This window comes from Coenobita brevimanus, chromosome 7 (genome assembly GCF_032717465.1).
Source record: "Coenobita brevimanus isolate Jiangsu-jjx chromosome 7, ASM3271746v2, whole genome shotgun sequence".
NCBI classification, from domain to species: domain Eukaryota; kingdom Metazoa; phylum Arthropoda; class Malacostraca; order Decapoda; family Coenobitidae; genus Coenobita; species Coenobita brevimanus.
The window spans coordinates 33,096,130-33,102,574 of NC_136960.1; the positions used below are offsets into that span (position 1 = coordinate 33,096,130).

The window sequence follows — 6,445 nt, forward strand, 5'->3', positions numbered from 1 at the left end:
ATTATCCTCCCCTTCTCTCCCCTCTTCAAACTTCCAATCTCCTCCCTTCCCTTCCCTCCCCTCCTCTCTCCTCTCCTTCCCTCCCCTCCCCTCGCCCAACCTCCCCTCCCCCCTCCCCTCCCCTCCGAGCTGTCAAATATAGTTTTCGTTTCGTTTTGTTTCGTTTTGAAGGCTCCAACATGCTTCCATGCGTCGGCATAAAATAAAATGTCTTTTTCAAGTGGGTTTCGAATAAAGACAGCTAAAATAACTGTGGTGTGCATATCTGTATGCAGACACCAATAAATTATAGGTAATGATTAAAAAAAACATGCCATAAAGAGTAAAAAATACGCAAAATATTCGAGGCCGGGGAGGTGCTAGGGGATGCGGGTGGGGGGTGGAGGGGTGGGGGGTGCTGGTAAGGCCAGGAGGGGGTGGATGGGGATGGAGGGATAGAAGGAGACCACTGCAAGACACAAAGGAAGCTCCAAAGTGGAGTACAGGGACATGGAGGGAGAATAGGGGGGAAATACCTTCCCCCCAGTTGACTGTGGAGGGGAACGTGGGGGGGGGTATCAACATGGGAGGGGGGGATGCATGAGGAGGGGGTGGGAGCGGTTGTTGTGGTGGTAAGAATGGTGGGAGGTAGGGTAGTAACAAGGTAGTGGAGTAGAGGGATGTGGCAAGAGGGAGGTGGGGGATACACCCCCCACCGCCTGGGTACGGGCGTGGGTCCCTCCTCCGATGTGTCCAGCACCTAGTTCTGATTGGTTAGAAGCCATCCACGTCACAGCTGGGGTGGAGCCAGCTGCCGCCAGTTTTTTTGTATGTTGTACGATCGGTGTTGCTCGTCCTCTTAAGAAATTGCGCAAAAAGCCCGATCGATGAAAATAGCACTTGAGGGGTTAACCATGCTCAGGTAAAGGTGCGACTGAGAGACCCACCCCCCTGTCCTATTTGCTAGTTCATTCACTTCTAAATACCCGGGAGCCCTGTTCTCAGTAGTCTCCTAACTTTGTGTATCCATGCAAGGAGTGAAGGATTTACCTCAAGTTCTCTCTCCATTTCCGCAGTATAAGGGTATGTGAATATAAGTTGGGTATGTGAGACCCACGTCTACCTGAGGTGTGTGAGATATTTTGTTCTCCCTGATCGTAGATATGGATGCAGTGTTTGGCAGCCTCTCTTCACACTGTGAAGCACTATCCCACACCAAGCTTTGGGATGCCTCAAGCAACCTTTCAAATATATTTTTTTTATTTTCTTATAGAAGGCCAAAATTTATTTACTGTTTCTTCTACATTTTCTTTAAAAAAAAAATTAAAAATATAAAAAGATAAGAACAGTTCAAATTTTTTTACATGTCTGTGTTGCGGAAACATTAAATGTTACTCTATTTTCAGTACTGGAATAAAGGAAACAAAATTTTTTCCTGAATTATTATATTTTGGGGTCTAAGAGACCCACATCTACCTGCTATGCAACACTGACCTACATCTACCTGATTAGGGTTAAAGGCACCCTGTTCATCACTCGCTATGACTTCTTTCTTTCTCCATAATAAATCTCCCATATACCTTTCCTACAACACTCAATCAACTTATGCCACGATTATTCTTGCACTCACTTTGCTCACCTTTATTTTTGTACAGGGGTACAGTCACAGCCTTTTTCCACTCTGCTGCCAGTTTCACTCATCCATGCCTTCTTACATCTCCAACAAGCACTTCATTCTGCTCTCTCCACTACACTTAATCATCTCTGCATACACGTCAACAACCTCAGCTGCTTTCCCATTTTTCAGCAGCTTCACAGCGTTCTTCACCTGTTCGAGTGTCACGTTTCATGGCACTACATTCCTTCTCTGCACACCTCCAAAACCAATCATGTTTACAGTGTCTCTGCTTTCTCTATTCCCATTCATCAGGCATTCAGAAAATTCTTTCCATCTGGTCTCTACTTCATCTCCATGAGTTAATAATCTACCAGTTACATCCTCCACACTTTCACATTTCTTTCCTCTGTCACATCTACAATTCCGCACCTCTTTCCAGAATAACTTCCTATTTTTAGAGTAAGTTGCATTTATTTTCCTTCCTAGATCATCATCTACCTCCTTTTTCCCCTTCACTAGTCTCTTTACTTGCTTCTTGCTCTCAGTTTATTCCGTTCTCATCACATTTGAACCCATGTCCTGTAACTGCTCTGGCCTCTTCGTCCTCTTTTCCTCCACTGCTTTCTTAACCTTTTCATTCCACCTTGCCGTACCTTTCTTTGTTGTTACTCTTGCCATACCACACACCACTTTTGCATCCCTAAGTAAGCAATCCCTACATGCATTCTACAGGCTTTCCAGATCCATATAATTCCAATTCACTGATTCTAACTCCTCCCTTACTTTGGTCCTGTATTCATCCGCCATTTCTTTGATCCTCAGCTTCTCGACTTTCAGTCTTTCTCCCTGACTCCTCCTCTCTCCTGGTTCAGCTCATTCCTCTCAGCTTGATCTTGCATACCAAAACTATATGATCTGATAAACCTCTACATCGTCCTCTCACGGCCCTCGTATCAGCAACTATCCCAGCAACGACCTCTCTACAAGCAGGTATTCAATCAGGGTCCTTTCAACATGATCCCCATTTCCCCTATACCATGTACAGTATATTTATGTGTATCTTTGTGCTCGAAATATGAGTTACAAATGCACAACCTTCTTTCCTGATACATATCTTTCAGTCACTTCCCATTATCGTTTTCTCCTTGTACTCCATTACAACCCATTATGATATTTTCTGGACCAGTGCCTACTCTTCCATTCATATCGCCTATTACAATCACTTCATAGTTTCTGAGCATTTCTTCCACTGCTTCATCCACTTCAACCCAAAACCTGTCTTTCACTCTCTCAGTCCTGTCATCACATGGTGCATACGTAACAGTCACAACCACTTTCATCTTCTCAGACTTGAGCTTGACATACATACATCTCGAGCTGACAAATTTGTAGTCTCCCATTCCACTCAGCCACACTACATTCATCAACATAGCAACTCCTTCCTTGCATCTTCCTCTCCCATTCATGCCCAGTCAGACACATTTCACACCCTCCCACTCCTCCACTTCACACCCTTTCATCTTTGTTTTACATAATGCCATCACCGCATATCTCGCGCTCTTGAACACTTTCACCATGTCCTCCCTCTTGCTCTTCTCATTCACATCACTTACATTCCACATGGCCATATGAATTTGCCCATTTGTTTGGGGCCCTGGCCAGGTATTGGGCCCTCCTAGGCTCTCCAAAACATTTGCCATGATTAACCCGCTGCATGCCAGCTATTTTTAGCCCTATTGGTCACTCCTGTGCCGGCCATTTTTTGACCTTTATTTTTATTGGCTAAAATGATAGATTTTGCTGTGAAAACAATGAATTTTGCCATTAAAATACTCACCAAAGAGCAGAAATGGGTTTTATTGAGTCCTGCATACTCGTATACAGGTATTCCTGTTCTCTCACACTCACCATTTAGGTAAGAGAAAGCCGTTTTCTCTGTAAGGTAGACTTAGGTATTTATGTTGGGAAGGTATAGCAATGTTCAGTACACTTTTCTGATTACTTATTACTTCAACATCTGTCACAATTTGCGTGTCTGTCTCAAAGTGAATGCATTGTCTTACACTCACTTGAAGATTGGTACAACCTGACTTCACTGTGAACAGTCCTGGCACTTACAAGAAGGTGTTTACAGCTTGACATCACTATGTACAGTTCTTACACTTAAAGGATAATATTTACAACTTGATTTTACTATGTATACTCCCTTTACTTACGTGACAATATTTACAACATGCCTTCACTATGTACAGCATTGGGTGAGGCACACAGGCCGAGTGAGGCAGTGCGAGTGTGAGGGGAGGAGTGAGTGGGTGTATGGCCTTGAATACCTGAGGCATGAAAAAGGAACAGTTAACATACATGCCTGCCAACTTTTATCTGCGAATCTTGAAAATTGTGGTTACAGTGAATGTTTTCATTTTAACCCGCCGCATGTCAGAGCCATTTTAAAATGGTCTGACATAATTCCACAGCCAGTGCCAGTGCCGTTTTAAAACGGTTTAAAATAAAAAAATTGACTGTGACTGCATTTTTCAAGATTCGCGGGTATAAATTGGCAGGCATGTATGGTAACTGTTCCTCTACCATCCCCCAGGCTGTCAAGGCCATACACTCACTTGCTCCTCCCCTCACACTCGCTCTGCCTCACTCTGCCTGTGTGCCTCACCCAGTGCTGTACATAGTGAAGGCATTTTGTAAATGTTATTCATGTAAGTGTGAGTTGTAAATATTTTCTTGTAACTGTAAGGACTATATAGTGAAGTCAAGTTGTAAATACCTTCTTGTAAGTGCCAGGACTGTATGTAATGAAGTCAGGTTGTACCTAACTTTAAGTGAGTGTATGATAATGCATTCACAGTGAGATGACACGCAAATTGTGATAGATGCTGAAGTAATACGTAATCAGAAAAGTACTGAACATTGCTATACATTCCCAACTTAAATACCTGAGTATACCTTACACAGAAAACGGCTTTCTCTCACATATGTGGTGAGCATGAGAGAGCGGCTATACCTCTACACGAGTATGCAGGACTCAATAAAAACCATTTCCAAGCCTTGGTGAGCATTTTAATGGTGAAAATCGTTGTTTCCGCATCAAAATCTATCATTTTAGCAAAAAAAAAAAAAAAAAAAAGGTCAAAAAATGGCTGGCACTGGGGTGACCCACGGGGCTAAAAATAGCCGGCACATGGCAGGTTAAACCGTTTTAAAACTGCACTGGCACTGACCGCAGATTATTTTTAGACTCATAACATGGCACTGACATGCGGCGGGTCAAGTGATTTTAGATAGGGGAACCTGGGGGACACTTAACCTGGTAAAAAAAAAAAAAGGTTATGTGGTTACCATCCAGGGAAGTTAATGGTTTTCTGGGTATAGGAAAAAGTTTGGCTTGTCACTCAGTGTAGAGACCATAAGGCATCCCTGTGGTATAAAATTGGGGTTTACTGGGAATGCTTCATTGTCAAAAGGGTTGGATTCATTATGACTATTTCTTAGTTCTTTGTTCGATTTGTTCGGGGTCTTATACTTCGTGTTCTGAAGCTTATGGTTAAGGTCTTTTAGCATTTCAGAGTCAGATACACGGAGGAGAAAAGATACGGAGTAACGACTCAATGTTAAAATTGTGAGACCCTTACTTTCACACCATCTAGTGCACAAGCTAGATAAGGGAGAACAGGTTATAAAAGGAAACAGTTATAGGGTAGACTATGGTTAGATTATGAATCGGGAATATATATATATATATATATATATATTACATGAGTCTTACCTGCATGCAATAGTATTTTCCCGTTATTGATATACGAGTAATATCCTTTACTAACAGATGGTGTATATCTTCACTGTCATTTTCACAAGATAAATAACAGGGCAAAATAATATCGTATGTTGCGAATGTAGCGATATTACCTCAGGAAGTTCAAGTGTCCCATATCAGTGCCCAACGTATCCTTAATCATGTGTAATAAAGCATAGTAATCCCTACAGATTTCTATCTTAGGCGGATGGGCTGAGACCCAGTTTCAGCTGTTGTTCAATCATTCATTCATTGCCAGATGCCATGTATCCCAAACAGGGTGGCCAAGGGCTTAGAGTTAATTGTTTTACAGGGAGGGGCACTAATCCTCCACCAACCCCACTTGACGCGTAGGGAGAACATTATGCCAACAGCATCTGGTGTTCCCAGGTGGTCACCCATCCAAGTACTAACCAGACCCAACGTTGCTTAACTTCGCTGATCGGACGGGAAGCGGTGTACTCAACGTGGTATGGCCGTTGGCTTCAGCTGTTGTGATTTCTTAATTTTCACCCACATACTTGTATACTTGTTTATGCATATTAGCTTGTCATATCTGTTTTACACACCCCTTTCTGTCCTTTGGGAAGAAATGAAACCATAGGTTAGTTACGTTCATTGTTTTTTTTCCCATAAATAACGCAGCGGTGTCCAGTGTTTGGAGTCATGTTTCTTTGTACCTTCACGCTCCCTCGCATCCCGCTTGTCAGCTTATGTAAACAAACAGACGACACACCGGCAACCATAATGCCATCTGTTGACCAAGCTAGCTCATTACACAGATCTCATGTTCACCCATGAGAGTTAATACTCCGTATCTTTTCTTCTCCATGGTCAGATAGGTACTGGTTGTATCTGGGTAAACACCTACCTGTGTTTCTTGCTAAATAAAGCCTTATGAAAAGAAGATACTTTTCAAGTCAACCTTATGACAGTTTACGTAGCAAGAAAATTCTTTTATTCACTGCCAACACCAAGACCAAGTTACTGAAGATGGAGAAGTTGCTACGGCCTGAACGTTTTAACAGAACTCAGGATACTAC

General features: G+C 42.6%; 1 non-coding gene across 1 annotated transcript; it reads right to left on the bottom strand.

Moving 5' to 3' along the window:
• Nucleotides 1-5,767: 5,767 nt before the first annotated feature.
• On the bottom strand, nucleotides 5,768-5,886 carry LOC145405318 (5S ribosomal RNA). Its single transcript, XR_013898330.1, has one exon. It is a non-coding gene; the product is annotated as a 5S ribosomal RNA (ribosomal RNA).
• Nucleotides 5,887-6,445: the final 559 nt, after the last annotated feature.